This window comes from Aulonocara sp. 'chitande type north' Nkhata Bay, linkage group LG7 (assembly GCF_057382095.1).
Source record: "Aulonocara sp. 'chitande type north' Nkhata Bay isolate Kocher_YH1m ecotype deep benthic linkage group LG7, A_spYH_male_GT1.1, whole genome shotgun sequence".
NCBI lineage: Eukaryota > Metazoa > Chordata > Actinopteri > Cichliformes > Cichlidae > Aulonocara > Aulonocara sp. 'chitande type north' Nkhata Bay.
In genome coordinates, this window is record NC_141350.1 from 52023790 (window position 1) to 52043592 (window position 19803).

The window sequence follows — 19803 nt, forward strand, 5'->3', positions numbered from 1 at the left end:
TAGTACCCAGGCGAGGACGTTGTAAAAGGGACCGCATCAATTTGCAGTGAAATCCTTGGCAAGAAAGTAAGCCCGGCTTCAAATCTGCTCGAATTCACGTGGATCAGCCATGTAATGAAGAAACTAGCACCTCTGCACACAGACAATAAATTCATCGAGGCACAGTAGTTCACCGTCACTGATGAGTATGAGAAAAGACAACTTTTTCAGGGGATACAAGTATATCTAAATTAACTTACAATATGCACCGAGAGGAGTGTTTGAACCAAACAAGAAAGGCAGATGTGTGAAACTGTTGTGCTACAGCAGAAACCCATACGGTAGCGCAGGGATACAAATGAGTTTGCCTGTGTAGTTCTGTTGAATCTGGATGATACTCCACATTCATTTGCAGAGAACAATCTTTTTCCTTTACCACATTTGGCATGCTTGAGAATGAAAGTCTTTTAAAACAATCAGCCAACCGAGTCTTATTCTTGACTTCAAAATTGTGGCGACAATTTCAGATGGCTGAACAAACTCAGCGTGTGGCCTGCGCAAACTTGGCATAAAGTCTGCAAAGCACCTGAGGGAATACTATTGCCTGGGACCCCCTGCTGCTTTGTAACCATTCAGACAAGTCTACCTCAAGCTTTCCTGTGACACGGAGGGGAAAAAAAAAGAAAAGACAGACCGCGCTTGCAGCATACGGTATTCTACTTGTCAAAATCACTCAGCTGAGTTCATTCAAACAATTTCAATTTGAAAGTTCCACGTCAATTACAAGCGGGAGGATGCAAATACAGGCATGTACATTGTGTACACAGCCTTTATGACTTTCTTTTTCTCTGTGTCAGTGTGACAGCTGCATCACCAAGGAACTGCCTTAGAAAACACTCTCTTGTCACTTCCATTCCGGGTCCCGAAAAGCCAGATATCACAAAGATATGATGTAAGCTGACACATCTGGATGGCTTGGATAAGTTTTAGCTGTCATCTGTCATATCAGAGTCCCTTTGAATCCATGGCTAAGCTGCTGATTGGACAAAACGTTTGAATGTCATCAGATAGGCGACGCCCTTTCTGAGAGTGAATTTGGACAGACTGTGAATTTCAAACAGAATATGTATTAAATGACATTATTGCCAATCTGTTCAAACAACTGACAGATTTTCTTCTCATCTTTTTTTGCCGTCTCTGCTTTAACTCCTTCTGTTTTTGCCAGTGCTTTCCCTCATCCCATGTAATACAGTACTTCAAACTCCACTTTGCCCTCCTACATTATCTACTCCTCCTATTCTCTGTGCATCATTCTCACCTCCCCCTCTCTCAGTGCCACAGATCCTTTAGCCCCCACCTGCCACCCACCTCTTTCATGCTGCAGATTGGTGCAGCTGGCTGTCATGATGTGAGGCTTGCTGCACCGACACTAGCAGGTATGGCCTCCTTTTTATGATGACACAATGTTGTAGTGATGAGTTACGCTTTCAAACAGTGATTTGATGTCACAGCTGTCAGCGCTTCACTTAGCAATGCAGGAGCTGGCTGCCATATCCCCGCAGGGAATGTGTTATCTGAAAAACTAATGAGCGCTGCACATCATCACAAAAAATTTCCTGACATTACACGCGTTTAAGAATGTCCTTTCCCAGCCTGACAAAAATATATTACCTTTGCGGTATGCATAACAGGGCTGTTTATATGGCATGAAGTTTGGTTAACAATACTGTGACCCAAACAGATAAATGTGGGAAGTTGAACTTAATGTATTGTTTTGCAATTTTTACCATATTTTTTTTCAACATGATTAATTATCTTTCCTGTGGCACAGGAATACAAACAGTCGCAGCAACATAAACTGTCTCATCTGTGCAATGTGCTGCGTGCAACTATAACATTTAACATTTGGCAACTTAGCTTGTAACACAAAGGCGGAAACCCTGCATAGGGAAAAGCAGGAGTACCTGGAGAGAATCCACACAAACACGGGGGGAACATGCAAACTCCACACACACAGGCCCCGGTAAGGTGGTGGAGTTGAACTCAGGACCTTCTTGCTGCAAGGCAACAATGCTAACCACCAATAATAAATTAAATTTCAATATTGGCATTGCCATTAAGTTTAGGCACAGTGAGCCATATTGTTACGACAACATGGAGATGAAAAGTGTAGGTCATGGAGTTGGTCTAATGATGTGACACTCAGCTGACAGCTACCAGCTAGACTGTGCTGGCATAATGTAACTCGATGTGGCAACACCCCTGAATCTAATAGGTTGGTTAGTACATATTAATTTTAAAGATATTAACTGCTTGGTTGGTGCCTCATGGCATTGCTTCCCGTCATGGCATGGGAGTATTTGCTTATTAATAAAACACATCCTACAGCCTGCACATGAAAGTCAGAATTTATGAGTTCCCAGTTGAAATTTCAACTGGAATGTCCCCTTTAGTCAGAATTCTAACTCTGAAAATTGGAATAGCCCCATCAAACCTTACTTAACAATCCAAGATAGTGGCACTTCAAGTAACTACTAGTAAAACTGTAACTTGCAATTCATACTACATAGTACATGCAGTGTTGTCTTGAAGTTACAGAAATGCTCTTCGTGTTAGACTGGTACAGCGCAGACATGGCCTGTGTGAAGGCACATCAAATGTAGCAGACTTTAATTTATACTTAAGGTGATGGAGTGGATTTCATTCAGTCTTCAAAATAATTTCAATTGATAAGTTGTGAAAAAAATATTCCACAGAGTGAATAATCATAGACCGTTTCATTTAACGGCCTGTAAACATGTTTATGTCTGTTTTAAATTTGGAAGTCTGCGGGGACCAGAGATGGACAGTAACGCGTTACTGTAATCCGATTACCTTTTTCAAGTAACGAGTAGAGTAAGGGATTATTATTGCAAAAACGGTAATTAGATTACTGTTACTTTCCCGTAGGAACGCTGCGTTACTGCGTTACTAAAACCATGATTTTTTTGCAAGAATGTCTCATGACAGTGAGGTAAGCCAGTGCAACATCTGTGACAACAGCTGTGTGCAGATCAACAATGGATAATATATCGAATGCGGCATGCAGCGTTTAAAGCGTGGAAGTACTGACCTTACTTTGAGTTTGATTCCACAAAAAGGGACAAAAACATTAGCGTCCATTGTGGTGGGAAGAAAACTTCTTTTTACAGCGAAAAAAACCCCCTAAACTTCCAAGCAAGCACCGAGTGCGCTACCACGTAATGGGAAATTCACAGAGAAACTCGCGGATTCTTCCACTGACCGCTGCGGCACACCTGCACCAGGGTAAACCTCCGCCTACCCCACTCCTGCTTTACAGGTGAAAATAGAGCAACAGGACCGCTAGTCTTTGATTTTATTTATTTTCTGCTGTGTTTTACTTGCATCTATTTGAAAGACTGAGTGTAAACACAAAAAATATTTTATTTTATGTGCTGGAATGTGCAGAAAAAAGGTTTAAATGTTAAACAAATGTCTTCCAGTCAGAGAATGTTGCATATTGTGGCGAGCTCAGAAGAGGAGACGGAGATGTCGTTTGGTCTTTCTTCCGTGAGCTAGCCAGGGAGCACAGCCGTTTATTAACAATTCCAGAAAACACTGCCGCTAGCTAATGCTCAGCGCGGCCACAGCACAGCGAAAAAAACAACAACAACACAGGGCGCCCTCTGACCCTGGAAGGACACACCGTCGCAGCGAGAGGGCGTCACCTGTCACTATGGCAACATAAACAAAACATCACTGTACAAACAGAACCCCGAACAGCCCCGACCCGCTACATAGCCCCCACCTAAGGGGTCAGTCGTCCCCGACCCATTACCCCACACAAAGTCCTGCAAATGTTCAGGTGCCTTCTTTTGGCGCACCGGCCGGTCACGACCGGCGGGGGAAAAGTCACTTGGGTCAGAACATGGGGTGCCACCATCATCCCCTGCTCCGGCGTCTGCTCCGGCGTCTGCTGGAGCGAGCGGTCGGTACAGTGAGAGCCTGTCCCGGTGCAACACCACCACACGCCCCGGGCCCGGCATGCGGATACGGTACACCACGTCTGTTAGCCGCTCCACAACCTCTGCCGGCCCTTGCCAGTGACTGCAGAGTTTGGGGGACACTCCTCTCTTGCGAACCGGGCACTACACCCAAACCTTGTCGCCAGGCATGAAAACCCCCCCTCGGCACTTGGTGTCGTAGGCTCTTTTCTGTCGTACTCCGGCGCTGGCCTGGGCCTGGCGGGTGTAGTCATGAACCACCTGCAGCCGCTCCCTGAGCCTCCTGTAGTAGTCCATCTCTGGCCCACCATCAATCTCCGGCTCGGGGGGGGACCCGAACACCAGATCCACAGGCGTCCGGAGCTCCCATCCAAACATCAGAGCGGCAGGTGTGCACTGGCTGGACTCCTGCACCGCAGTCCGATACGACCAAAGGACCAGGGGCAGATGTCGGTCCCAATCTCGCTGGTGTTGGCTGGTGAGAATGGCGAGCTGGGTGGCCAGCGTGTGGTTGAAGCGCTCAACCAAGCCATCGCTTTGTGGGTGGAGCGGTGTGGTTCTCGTTTTCTCCACCCCCAGTCACCGGCAGATCTCCCCAAAGACCTTCGATTCAAAGTTACGCCCCTGGTCACTGTGGAGCTCAGCCGGGACCCCAAAACGGGTGAACATCTCCTCCACCAGCTTCTCAGCCGTCGTCGTTGCGCTCTGGTCCGGCACCGCGTAGGCCTCTGGCCACTTCGTGAAATAGTCCATAGCCACCAACACATACCGGTTCCCTGACTCTGTGACGGGGAAAGGCCCCAGGACGTCCACTCCCACTCTTTCCATTGGGGCCCCCACCAGGTACTGCTGAAGGGGGGCAGTGTAGCGTTGAGTTGGGCCCTTCTGTGCTGTGCAGGTGTCACAGCAGTGCACATGAAGTTCCACATCCCGTCGACAGCCAGGCCAGTAGAACCGTCCCCTGAGGCGGCGGAGAGTTTTGGCGTTCCCATAGTGTCCTGCCCCCACCAAGCCGTGGACCAGCTCAAGCACCTGCGACCGCAGCGACCGAGGCACCAACAGCTGCAGGAGATCTCTGCCCTGACCGGGGGCCCGCCATCTCCGGTACAGGCCATCGTGGGTCTCCAGATTGTTGTGCTGGGAGTAGTAGGCCTTCACTTCGGGCTCCTGTCCCGACACCCCCGTCCAGGCGGGGCGTTGCGCCGCCTCCAGCCAGGCCCCCACTTGAACCAACGTCGCGTCGGCCTCCTGCTCCCGCTTCAGCTGCTGCGTTGTCAATGGGAGCCACCCCCTTCCGCCGGCTGTGGCCTGAGCACTAGCCACCCCCAGCACCTCCTGGGCCCGCTCTTCCTGTCGCAGACAGTAGCGGCACTCGACGGCTACGCAGGGCCGTCTGGAGAGGGCATCAGCGTTGTCATGCTGTCGACCTGGCCGATGCTGGATCTCGAAGTCATAGCCCTGAAGGACCTCCAGCCAGCGGGCCACCTGCCCTTCTGCGTGTTTGAAGTTCAGGAGCCAAGTCAGAGATGCATGGTCAGTGCGCAGGAGGAACCGGCAGCCGTGCAGATATGGCTGGAAGTGCCGCGCCGCTAGCACTATGGCCAGCAGCTCCCGCCGGGTCACGCAGTAGTTCCTCTCGGCTCGCCCCAAGGCACGACTGAAGTACGCCACCACCCGTTCTCCAGCCTCGTCCTGCTGGGAAAGGACCGCCCCGACCCCTACATTGCTAGCATCAGTGTCCACAATGAAAGGTTGCCGGGCGTCGGGGTAGGCCAGGACTGGGGCTCTGGTGAGGGCCTCCTTCAGCTGTGCAAAAGCCGCAGCACAGGCATCCCCCCAGCCAAACAGCTGTCCTTTGTCAGTCAGGCGGTGGAGGGGGCTGGCCATTGTCGCAAACCCTTTGATGAACCAACGGTAGTAGGAGGCTAGGCCCAGGAAGCTCGGCAGTTCTTGGACGTTCGAGGGAGTCGGCCAGTCCCGGACCACAGCCACTTTCGCGGGGTCAGTGGCGACACCTCGAGCGCTGATCACATGGCCCAAGAACGTGGTCTCTCTCGCCAACAGCCGGCATTTTGCAGGGTTGAGCCACAGCCCCGCTCGTCGGATGGCACTCAAGACCTCGCTCAGGTGAGACAGTGCACTGTCGAAGTCGCCACCATGCACCAACAGGTCATCCAGGTACACAACGCAGCGGCTACGAGGGATATCCACGAGCACCCTCTCCATCAACCTCTCAAACGTCGCTGGCGCATTGCAAAGACCAAATGGCATGACCCTGAACTGCCACAGCCCCTGTCCAATGGTGAATGCAGTCTTAGGCCTTGCGTCGGGGCTAGCTCCACCTGCCAGTAACCGCTGCGTAGGTCGAGGGAGCTGAATCAACTGGAGCCGGTAACGTAATCTAGGGCCTCGTCGATCTGCGGCAGCGGGTACGAGTCCTTCTTGGTGACTGCATTGAGGCGGCGAAAATCCACGCAGAACCTCGGGCTGCCATCCTTCTTCCCCACCAGAACCATGGGTGCCACCCATGGGCTATTGGACGGCTCAATCACCCCAGCCACAACCATCTCACGGATCTTCTCCTCCGCTACCTGCCGTTTTGAGAGGGGCAGCCGGTGTGGGCGCAGACGGATAGGCTGAGCAGAGCCGGTGTCGATGGTGTGCTGGACCAGACTCGTCTGCCTACAGTCTTTCTCACTGGCGGCAAAGATGTCCACATTCTCGTCCAGGAGGCACCTCAACCGCTGGCGCTGGTCGACGTTGAGGCCTACGCAACTGCGCTGCCAAAGGTCATCGACAGCCTCGATGGTGTCGGTCGAAGGAGGTTTGTCGGGCTGAAAGGCTGAGGCTGAGGCGAGTGGAGATCTGGCGACTGGGGGTGGAGATGACCCAGAGCCACCGGCATCCGAAATCTGCTGAGCAGCAGCTGCCTGACGCCTGTCTCGTCTGGTCCCCGCTCCCTGCTTTTGGCCGCGATGGAGGGCAAAAGTCTCTGCGCCAAGAGTGACAGCTAGCTTTGCGGTGCCGACGCAGACCCCCCAGCGGCTCAGCAGATCCAGGCCAATGATGCACTGGTCTTGAATGTCGGCGAGCCAGAAGTCGTGCACCAGCTCTAGATCCTTCACTCGGATCCGCAACGGTTTCTTCCCCCACATAACAGTTTTCTCCCCCGTCACTGTCATCAGCTGGGTGTCCGTGGGCAACCAACCCTTCACCAGTGGCCCAGATGTTTCAGGGAGCACGCCAGGTCGTAGCAGGGAAATGGTAGACCCCGTGTCCACCAGGGCCTGGCACGGCTGGTCCTCAACACAGCAGCTCAGGTAGAGTCCTTTGAGGTGCCCAACTCGGCCCACCACCGTGCATCGTCCTTGGAGGGGGGCAGGAAGCTGGAGCGGTGGTCCCCTTGCTACACCGCTCCCTCCTCGTTTCCCTGAGGCTGCGTAGTTCTGGTCTTCGGGGCTGGTGCTGGGCAGTCACGCGCCATGTGGCCAGGCTCATCGCACCGGTATACAGCGGTCGGTCGGTCGACGAGGACGCCTCCGGGGCACCGAGGGTTGCAGCTGGGAAATCTCAGCGACCTCCCCGTCGCAGTCTGCGGCTCTGATTTGGGGGTAGTTTGGGGGGGGGGCGCCTGCTGGTTAGGTCGCAAGGTGAGCACCGGCTCGGCCCTTTCAGCCTCAAGGAGCGCCTCACGGAGGGTCTGAGGCATGGCCAGGTGGACGTGTTGGCGTAGTCGCTCTGGGAAAAGTCCTTGCAGAAAAGCATGCAGGCTAAGCTCCTCACGGGCTGCTGCTGGGAACTCCGGGTAGCCACGACGAGCATACAGCAACACGTCTGCTGCGAAGGTGCCCAGGTTCTCCCCTGGTCGACGGCTCCGGTTGGTCAGCTGCTCTCTGCTCTGATCAGTGGAGTGCCACTGCCCGAATCGCCTCTCGAGTGCCGCGGTGAGGGCCTGGAGCTCATGCTGCTCTGCCGGGGCTAGGTCGAGGAGTATCTGCAGTGCATCTCCCTCTAATGCTAGCGCTAGGTGTTTAGCAGTCTCCTCTTCGCCCCAGCCACTATGTCTGGCGGCCAGCCGCACTTGTGAGAGGTAGGGCTCTAGCGAAGTTAGCCTGTTGTATTTCGGTACCTTAACTGGCGTGGTAGGCATAACTGCTCGCGGTTGGGGGCTCGGCGTGTGGGTCGACAGAGGTAGCCCATGAAGCATTGCCCTAGCATCTGTCGCGACGGGCCGCCGCCGCGGTGCGCTCGCGCCATCCGGACACGTCGGGGGACTTACATGGCCGCTCACATCCTCTCTCTTCAATCGCCAGTTTCCCAGGTGGGGAATGTTCTCCTCGACAGCTTGCTCCAGCCTCTGAATGTCTCTCTCCATTACGGCGAGGGTGAGCTATCCCACTTCTGACACCAATGTGGCGAGCTCAGAAAAGAAGGAGACGGAGGTGTCGTTTGGTCTTGCTTCCGTGAGCTAGCCAGGGAGCACAGCCGTTTATTAACAATTCCAGAAAACACTGCCGCTAGCTAATGCTCAGCGCGGCCACAGCACAGCGAAAAAAAACAACAACTACACAGGGCGCCCTCTGACCCCGGAAGGACACACCGTCACAGCGAGAGGGCGTCACCTGTCACTATGGCAACATAAACAAAACATCACTGTACAAACAGAACCCCGAACAGCCCCGACCCGCTACAATATAATTAAATTTTTTAAAAGATTAAAACTAATAAAACAAGTTTTAAAAAGGGACTTTTTCATTTGATTACATATTTTATGATCGATTATGTAGAAAAAGTGGAATTGGGCTGAAAAATCTATTGCCTTATCACCTATTCAGGTTGTAAATTGTGTTTTTAAAAAGTAACTAAGTAACTAAGTAATTAATTACTTTTGAAAATAAGTAATCAGTAAAGTAGCGGGATTACTTTTTTGGGGGAAGAAATCAGTAATTAGTTACTGATTACTTTTTTCAAGTAACTTGACCAACACTGGTGGGGACTAACTTGCCAGAGTCAACTTATAGTAACTATTCAAGGACTTGCCGTTTGTGGCACTTAAGTCTTGGCGTTATGTTTCACTTGTGCAGCATGCTGCCTGTTCACACTTGTGGTTCTTAGAAATCTGTTGAGATTTAAATGTCAGAATTTCCACAAACCGATAACACAAAATCAGGAAATAAGTCATGATTTGGAAAATGTCTTCTAGTTGATTCATGGAGGGGTGGGATGAGTTGTTAAACACTGCAATAATTTTCAGACAGTCTTTAATGAGAAGCATTTGTAGTGCTGCACTCAGTTGTTCACATGAAAAGTGACAGAAAGAGACCTGCAGGGAGAAGTTCAAACCCTGGCTCCTTTTCACGTCTGCACAGGTGGCCATTCACAATGTGAAGCCGAACTGTCAGATCCTGACAGTGGAGGGTTGAGGGGTTTCTAAAGCTGTTCAACCATCTGACAAGCAGTTGTGATGGAGCATAAATTTTCACATTAATACACCAATACAAATGGGATTTTGACATGTGAAAGAAGGTAAAACATGGGTGTAAATAATAAAATGAACGGTGAATGTTTCGTGGCTGATGTTGTTTCCAGGTTGTGATATTGCTAATGGTGCTTAATGCTGGCAAAGCTGGCTGTTGGTGAGAAGGTGACAAACAGGAAGGTCATTAATAATGGGATATTAATAATACATGTTAGTAAAAGTACTGTTAAAATAATATTAATAATTATCTCTGTCTTTAAGTCCACTGGTTTTATTGACTCTATATTGTCATTACTCTCTCATGTGGTTCAAAAAACAAAGACTCAACATAAATATACCATAAATACAAAAATAATATTTAAACACAATTTATCTGGTTAACATCGTCTCTCTAAGTAGTGTTGATCAACTTTGTTGTGTACTTTAGGGGCAATTTGTCGACTTCAAAGTCTTATATAACGTTTATTTGGCTTTACAGCATGGGGACACAGGGCAGAACAAGGAGAAAGGATTTTGAAATTGTGCTCCAAAATTGCTATAAACTTTAATAAGCTCTGTAAGCCTTATAATATGACACTTTGGAACAGTGTTGCTGCTGACGGGAGGACATTTTTCTGTGATTTAAGGGGCCCAGAGCTAAATAGAGGCCGTGTAACAAACCAAGGATTGTAGATCTTTATTGTGTATGAGCTGTTGTTAAGCTGTTGTCAGAGGCCACGAATTTACACCTCTGTACCTGTTACTGCATTCCTCTGAGATTCCCTCTGTTATTGTAATATCGAAAGCAAGGAAGGCCACATTTTCTTATCTGGCTGTCCACCCGTCTTCTTGAAACCAACAGCTTTTTATTCAGAACAACCCTGGCTTTAGTAATTAGTTGACTGTTGATTAAAAGGGGTTTTGGAGAGAAAGAAGAGATCTGGCAATTACCCAGCATATTAATCCCCTTCAATGGCTTCATTAGAATGCTCCACGCACCCTGGCTTCAAGTTTTACATTTAAATTTGACTCTTAAATTTTTACACTCCAATTTGCACTTTTAATTTGCTCCTCCCATAATTGGACAGAGCTGTTTTGTGCTTGAGTTGCTTTGTAAGTGGAACCAATGTTCTGCCCTCCCATTTTCCTCACTGACTATGGGGCCCTAAAGGTTTGGAAAAGAAGAAGAGGCCAATAAGTTCTGTTTTTTTCACGTTTTTAGCTTTATTCACTCCCTCACTTCCACTGCACTGCAGGTGTAAACAGTAGCCCCTCGTGAAATGATTAAGGGAGACAAGGTGATGCGGCGCATTTGCTTCACATACTTGCTGCACGTATTACGCTACATGTACTTGAAATAATTTGTGCTTGATATGACTTTTTGTGATTCGAAATATGCGGAAACTTAGTTCTGCAGTGAGGATAATGGCAAATTTTGTACCCCTGCACAAGGGAACAATAGAATGCAGTTTATATGGAGGAGGGGAACTTTAAAATAGATATTAGCTGTACTTATATTAGGCATTGTATGTAGAATATATAGCATAGATGCACAATCAATCAAATTCTGATCGGGATCATGTTTTTGAGCATGATAAATGAACATTTACTGAGCGATAATAAAATGTGCTCTGCCAAAAGACAGCAAAGCAAAACGCAAATGAAGCGCTCCCTAAATCACCGCCCAAACACGTGTCTGCTCTGTTCCCTGGACTGCACAGCTTGAAGTTTCCTGGACTAGTCCGAACGAATATCACTATGTTAAAAGACAGATGAAAACACAAATCAAATGTCTGGCACACCAGAAGGTGTAGCGTTTGTCCCTCAAAGGAGATGATCATCCGTTTCTTGGAAATGACTCAGCTTTAACACCAGTGACGGTAACCAAGAATAAATTGTGTGCAAAGAGTACTGCATACAGCAAAGAGTTTTGTCTGGGCTGCAAAGCAATACAACTGGCTGAAAAAACACCACAATCTTCAACATAATGAACGTGTGAATAAAGGCCAATAAAAAAACAAAACAATGCAGTGGTTGCTAACATGAATCATCCACAAATCAGCTTGTCTATAAAAAACAAGACTGTACAGCGTGCCTTTGTATATATCCAGCTCACAAAGCTGCGCTCAAATCACAGAAGCAATCAAAAAAGATATGTGTGAGGAACAAAGGCCGACATACAGGACAAAAGATATCTTATCTCCTTGAGCAGTTATTTCAAGTTGGAAAACATGTGCCGTGTGCAAAACCTTGAGTACAGAATGGAGTGAAAGTCTTTATATTTCACTTCAAGGAAATGCACTTAGGCGAGGTGAATAAAAACCTTTTTTTTTTTTTGTCTGCAAGGAAGTTCAAATCAACAGGAATAAAGAATAATGTCATGCAAGTGTTCTCAATTATTTCACTTTGTGCTGAGTTTGGGTATCTTTTAAAAAAAATAATTCTGTATATATTACTCTACTGAATTTACAGATGTGCAAATGTGAAAGCAGTTTAGAGTTTCAGTAACAGTGCAATGAAATTTCTTGTCACTAAAATCAATGAATAAATGTGACAAATAATCGACCAAAATGATTGTGATAATAGTGATTTTTAGCACCCTTGCTACTGTATCAACAAAAATAAAACAGCATGCTGTGTGTAAAGAGGAAAGGAAGAGTTATCTTCATGCAGTAAGCTTTCAGATACCAGGCAATCTTTTTTTTTTTTGGTGAGAGTGTGTCGTGCATAGGTCAAACACCTATTTTTTACCACAGAGAGCAAATTCCAACATCCATTCAAGAGTTTGTTTGTAGCATTTCCGATGAAACAAAAGATCACTGGCTCACTGACCTGTGAGGCTAAAAGGGACAAAAGCTAAAAGTTACACGGTCTTTTGGTTTTTGCCCGCAGCCACTCGATTTCAAAAATGCAAAGTGGGGCACAAGGTGCAGTTTAGGGCAAGGAATTTCTCTAGGAATGTCTAATGACTCAGTGGGGACTTCCTGCGACTTCTGTTTTCTTACATTTCTCATTGTTTATAAATGGAAATCCAGCCACCCATCCCATCAGTCACTTGGGTGCTGAAGCCTGTTGTTATTTATTTTTAACATTTTTTTAAAAAGTTATTTTATGGATTTATATCTTATTATCAATTGATTCAATATCATTTCAAGATTGCATTTCACCTTTCCTCTTCACGTTGTTTATCTGCATGCAGCTAAAGCCTGCTCAAATATGATTGATCAGCATGACTGCAAATACAAGCAGAAAGCTTCAAGTGTAAATTAATGCCTTGAGTATTATATTGTGTCTGCAGAAGGGCCAACTATTTCTCACGTTATCTCCTTTGTTTGGATGAATGAAAGGCTAGAGCTAGAAGTATTTTGTCTTGTGTTGGAAATAATAGACTTGATTCCAACTAATATAACGCTTCCTCAATATACCTTCTTACTCGGAGGTTACTCCATCATTGAAATAACAAGTTTGCTTGTGTCACTTTTATTGATGTGTGCATGCCTGCATGCATAGAATGATAGAGGTGTAAATAGTGAGACCACCTTGTTATAATAAATCCAATATATTTTGACTTCTTGATGAAACTGACAGCATATGCACAACGATTTCCCAAGAGACGGAACAAAAACGTGAAACCTATTATCATCCAGTCCCGTACCTTAACTAATGGGGTGTGTATGTGGTGACGGATAAACAAGATTCATTCATGCTTAAACAGATCCAGGGCTGTTTTGAAGTGTTTCACTTGGATATTTTTAAAAGTGCCATTACTTTTGTCTCTCTTTCTTATAATCATGCTCATCATTCATTTTTACATTATGCAAGGTTCTTGTTTCAGCTTCTAACTACCCACATGCTGTATTTATACACACACTTAGAAACACACATGCAGGCAGAGAGAGCAGGCCATTAATTTAATGGCTATTCCACCTTAGATGAATGGAAAAGGGGAATGTGTGTGCTTATGTTCAGTCTTTGCAAATCTGACCTCTGTGCTATGTGACTGTAGCCCGCCCACACATGCATCTACGCACACACACACACACACCACTGCACACGTCTTACCTTCCATGTTTTTGCCCATTTTCTCCTTTCTCCTTCTCTTATTACAATATATCTCCATACCACAAATCCATGTAACCAAGCATGAATGCGTACACACACACACACACACACACACACACACACACACACACACACACACACACACACACACACACACACACACACACACACACAAAGTTATACAACAGACTGCACCTTAAGGCCAACAGTTACTGCATAATGGAGTTAGTGATACATCCATTGGCTGCTCTGCTCATTTAAAAGTCAAGGGAGGAGACGGAAGAGTTTGGGAGGAGATGGGGTTACTGAAAGGCCAGAGACTATAGAGCAAAAACTGCAACACAAGGGGATAGGAAGAGACAGTCCTATCTCAAGAAATGACACCACGGTTTTTTTTTTTTTTTTTTTTAAAGTAAAGCGGCCTCTAGAGGCTGTGTTAAGAAAAAAAAAAAACTGTCACATATTGTCGTTGCCTTTAGATGGGTAAAAATTCAGCAGCCCAGTAGTAAAAAACAACAACAAAATTTTACATGTGCTTGCTGTTGTAAAAATTGTATTTTAAGCCAAACTATAATCTTTGCATAACCCTCACCATGTACCTCGCCATAGTAAAGTGTTTGTGTCATCACACTCTACCTGCATCTTAAAGGTTTTTCTTTCATGGTAAATTCTTATGTTATTTCAGGAAAGCTTACATGGCTTGCAGGTGCATTCGAAAGCATTAATCCATGGAATCACTTTAAGGGGGAGAATGCATGTGTAAACAAGGCCAGTGAGGTGCACTGAATAATGTGAAGACTTTCCTGGGTCTATCCAGGCCAAAGTTGTTTTTCAGTATTTTATTTTTAGCACCGCTGCTGTTATTATGACACAAAATGCAGAAAATGAGGGGAGAAACTATATTTCGATACTGGCTTTATTCAAATGGCCGACCTTCCAGTTAGACTGTATGAGCTTTCAGCCTAAATAGTGTAGTGGACTGGAGCTCAGAGGCATAAATTAAAGCACTAAAAATGACTTAATTGCTTATTTATATCAGAGTATTGCAACATAATTATCATTTCAAAGCAAAGAAGCAAGGGATTATCGTCGGGTAGCATTAGTTTTAATGTCCAGGCTGTTGTTATTCTTTTTCATGTGCTGACATGCATCCTCTGATTCCTACAGGCATAGCTTATAATAGCATTACAGCAGTGGTCATTTGTCAGCTAATGGTTTTCCTTATTGACCTCTCTAAGCCTTATCTCAGTGTGGTGGCTGTGATCACTCCCGAGGCTAAGGACTGTGACGTCCACTTGCTAATTTTCTTCTTTTGCTCAGATAGCTGGCCCATTTTTCTTATCCCTTCTTCCTGAAATTTTGTTCTGCATGGTTAACCTGACAGGATTTAGTCTGCACCAATCTCTAATTTCTCCTTCCCTCTCTTGATGCTTAGTCAAAAAATATGTATGTTTAGCCATGGATGGAGCGTGTCTGTGTATGTGTGTGTGTGCATGGGTTGTGGTGCACAAATACAGTGCATTTCCAAGGTGCTCTGTGTGTGTGTTTGTGTGTGTGAGTGTGATGAATAGCTGCAAGGTGATAATGCATGCAGATGTTCCTGCTTGCTGGTGTAATTACACTACATGTGTCTGCTCTTTCTTTCTGCAGTTGAACTAATGTGCATTTATAGGAATGGGCAGGTGAGCACTCGGTGTATATTCGTTATTTGCATGTGTCTGCGATAACTATATTCATTTCTGTGACCAAACCACCCCACGCAGCTCTAAACATTTGTTTGAACACGATCCCACCTTTCACATTTAATGTGCTGCACACTACTCCAGTGCTTTTTGACAGAAATAGGAAATGGTAACCGCAAAGCCACTACATGTATACAAATCATGACATCATTTCCTAAGAGGGTTTGATGTCACAGTTAAAGCTACACTGATGTGGTTTTGTTGCTCTTTCTTGTGCTTATTTGCAATTTGTTTTCATTCTACCTGGGAACCCCTAAGCACAAATATCATTCCAGTTCTATTATTCATTTGGCATTGCAGGAAGTTACATGTTATCCCTTTAATAAACACAGATTTACCCTGCAGCCCATGGGTGGGTTGATGGTGAAAAAACACTAAAAATGTGTAGTGTTAAATAAAATGACTGCGTTGCATTCATTAAATAGTAAATCATTTGAGAAAAATCTGCCTCAATGCCCATGTTCCACTTGAAGAGAGCTTTTAGTATCTAGTATCTACTTTATATGTCACAGGAATGGTAAAGAAGGTGTACTGATTTATGCATTACCGCATGTCTACTTAACTCCTCTATGGTGGATAATCAGTGGACTATATGCTCTCTATGCAGCATTGACCCTTTCCTCACTATTCCACCTTGTGAAGAAGATTAGGACATTAGGATCAATGCAAATGCGCCTGACTTGCTTATTTTCATTGATAACATTTTTCATATAAATGTAAATATAAATTGATATCTTAAGAACTTCAGCTGCTGCATGATGTAGCAAAGCATACCACATTATGATGTTCTCTCCACTGTGCTTGACTGTTGGTGAGGTTTTTTAGTTAATGTGCAATGTGTTAATGTGTTCTTAATGTGTGTTTTTTCAAACAAGCATAATAAAGGGTTAGGACTCATTCATTACTTCTTTCCATTCATACCACAGTCATCCTGTTTTTTTTCTTATAGTAAGTATGAGACAACACATTTTAGCAAGCTGTGAAGATACCTGCAGGTGTTTTGCTGTTATCTCCGTTTTATTTTTCACTCTCTGTGTCATCTTTGCAGGAAGTTCACCCCTAGGGAGAGAAGCTATGGTCCTGTTGACGATTTGTCTTTTTATGTACTGATGAAGGCGCTTCTTTAAAAATGCTTTAGTCGCCTTTCTCTTTGAGTCACACATACCAATTTTTCTTGAGAGGAGCAGAGTCTAAAGAAGTCATGTAGTTTCCTAGCATGCAGAGTGTTTAATTAGTGAGTTTGTTCATCACAGAGATGTAAAGCACATCTGGTTTTGTGTCATAATTTTGTTTAACTTGTGTTTTATCTATGAAAGTGACTTCCGTGAAGATTAAACGACATTCGATGCTTATTGAATGCATGTTTTTATGCCTGGATTTATTTATTCTTTAAAGTAAGGATCCTTAACCAAGCTGCTGCAAGAGAAGAATCACAGATAAAATGACACAAGCTAAATGCATTTCGTTTTGTTTTGTCCTTTAGCGAGATCTACAGGAAAATAATTTGACTATTTTGTTGTAAGATTCTCCATTTTCTATCCTCACATTTCATGGCTTAGGCTAAAATGGATCTTTTCAAACCTGTATGTCAGTTTTGTGTCGACTCATGTAAGTCTGTGGGTGTTGTAGGTGTTGCTAGCTGGTGTAAAACTTTGGATGAGTGCGTTGTGTAAAAGCACACTTGTGATGATCTAAGCACTTCTGTTGTTTGAATCATTAGGGATGCTGCAGTGTACCATAAGAAAAAGTCATCCTGGACTAAACTGGAGGACAGTACATGCCTCAGCATATATCAGTGTGCACCCTTATTCTTGGCCATCCAGCTCATTATTATTTCACCCCTCAATGCTTCATTCCTTCACCCCATCAGTCTCTATCTAACTAATCAGGTTGTATTCCCTCACCTTGTGTTTCATTCAGGATTTAACCTCTTATGCAAATTATGTACAGACTTTTGTACATTATACAGATTCAGATATTGCATACCAAGTGCTCTGACCTGAAAATACATCCCAGCATTTTAGTTGCAAGCTGGTATTGACTCAATAGGTTTTTCAAGTGATTTAAGTAAATGCCAGTCACTGTAATTGGAATATTTATCTAGGTATTTTTCATGGCTTTCTTTGTAATAATAATGGTAAAAAACAAAAAGAAGATTAAAGATCTATGAATGGTGGATTTAAGCCATTTGGTCATTACAGTAAAGTGACATGTAATTCACCGCTCCCTTCAGCAACAATGTCCCCACATGTCGCCGCCACTATTACAGCACTGACATTTCCTTCATCTGTGACTCCACATCTCTTTTGGACAGTGATTCCTCCAGTTTTCTGTCATCAAATGAAATCAAGTAAGTTTTATATAGCTCAGATCACAAATTTGCCTCTAGAGGCTTCACGAGCTGTGCAGTATGCTGTATGACAATGCCTCTTCTTAGACATTCCATTTGGATGAGAAGATAAAAGCCATTTAAAAGGTAATAAATGCAAGAAACCTTTCAGAATGGATGAAAATGCTATAGATGTAGTGTGTACAGAATAGATGAGAAAAAAAGGCAGAATTACAACATGAGTCACCAAATCACAATCCTGCCCTCCTCATAAGCAGGAGTAGTTTTTTTTTTTTTTTTTTTTTTTTTTTTCATTTGTGGCCAGACAAGATGGCGGCGCGCACGGGTGCAGCGGCTCTTAGCTCTCCAGTTTGGTGCTCGTTTTTACTTTTAATGTGGATATTTTTGAATGTTTGCAACGCCGCCATCTCTTACAGTCGCCAGAACCTAATTGACCTAGGTTTTAAATATAGTTTGTCTGTTTCTGGCGACTATCAGCGAACACACAACATCCTGGTGGAGATAGCGAGACCGCCAGGGTCACCGTGGATGGTCTGCCCGCCCAGCAAGCGTAGAAGGCGACGGAGGGAAAGAAAGCAGAAGAGGGGATGCCGGTCGGGCTCAGACGCTAGGCTACGCAAACATCCACACCGGCCAGCACTTCCGAGCCTTTTCCTATCGAACGCCAGATCCATCACCCACAAACTTGACGAATTGGAGCTACAGATAGCCAACACAAGCTTTGCACGTAACTGCAGCATTATTCTTATTACGGAGACGTGGCTTCACCCGCTGATTCCCGACGCTGCAGTCGAGTTAGCAGGCCGCACGCTACACCGGCATGACAGAAACAGCAACTCAGGTAAAAGCAGAGGAGGGGGGCTATGTGTTTACGTGCATAACGAGTGGTGTTGTAACAGCAGGATCATTCACACACACTGTTCTCCTGATTTGGAGGTTCTGGCAGTCTCGTGCAGACCTTTTTACATCCCGAGGGAGTTTACAGTAGTTATTGTGATAGCTGTTTATATACCGCCGGATGCTAACGTTAGCACGGCTCTCAGCCTCTTGCTCAACACCATAAACAAACAACAGCTTGCCCACCCCGATGGGGTTTTTATTGTCGCCGGCGACTTTAACAAAGCGTGCCTAAAGACTGTGCTTCCTAAATTTATCCAGTTTGTGGACTTTGCTACGAGAGGAGAACACACTTTGGACCATGTCTATTCAAACATCAGGCATGCTTTCAGAGCGACACCCCTCCCCCACCTGGCTGGATCTGACCACCTCTGCATGTCCCTCACCCCCACCTACACCCCCCTGCTGAGAAAAACAAAGCCCCAGACAAAGACAATAAAAACCTGGCCTGAAGGAGCCCTTTCTCAACTGCAGGACTGCTTCTCAACAACTGTATGGGATTTATTCTCCAGCCACAACCTCCAGGAGTACACGGACACTGTACTCTCGTACATCAGGAACTGTGTTGACAATGTCACCGTCAACAAAAGGGTCAGGGTGTTTCCAAATCAAAAACCCTGGATGAATAGCGAAGTGCAATCCCTCCTAAAAAGCCGCAACACTGCCTTCAAGTCAGGGGACAGGGCTGCGTATAGGGCGGCCAGGGCAGACCTGAGTAGAGGCATCAGGAAAGCTAAGGCTGCCTATAGGAGGAGGATTGAAGATCACTTTGCTGACAACGACCCCAGAAAAATGTGGCAGGGGATCAATCACATTACCAACTACAGAAGCAATAACCAGGCAACATCTAGGACTGATGCCTCACTGGCTGAGGATCTAAACCGTTTCTTCGCCCGCTTTGAGACAACCAAGCCCTCAGCTGCCACACCACTTCCACCCGCCCCCAGCACTGGCACACTAACACTTAGGGAGCACCAAGTGAGGTGTGTTCTAAGGTCAGTGAATCCCAGGAAGGCGGCAGGTCCTGATGGAATACATGGAAAGGTTCTCAGAGCATGTGCTGACGAACTGACCGGAGTCTTCACTAAAATCTTCAACCTTTCCTTGTCATCAAACACCGTCCCGCCCTGCCTCAAAACCTCCACCATCATCCCCATCGCCAAGAAGACAGCTGTGGCCAGCCCAAATGACTACAGGCCTGTTGCACTTACGCCTGTAGTGATGAAGTGCTTTGAGAGACTGGTCTGTCAGCACATCAGGGCCGGTCTGCCTCCCACTCTGGACCCCCACCAATTTGCCTACAGGACAAAT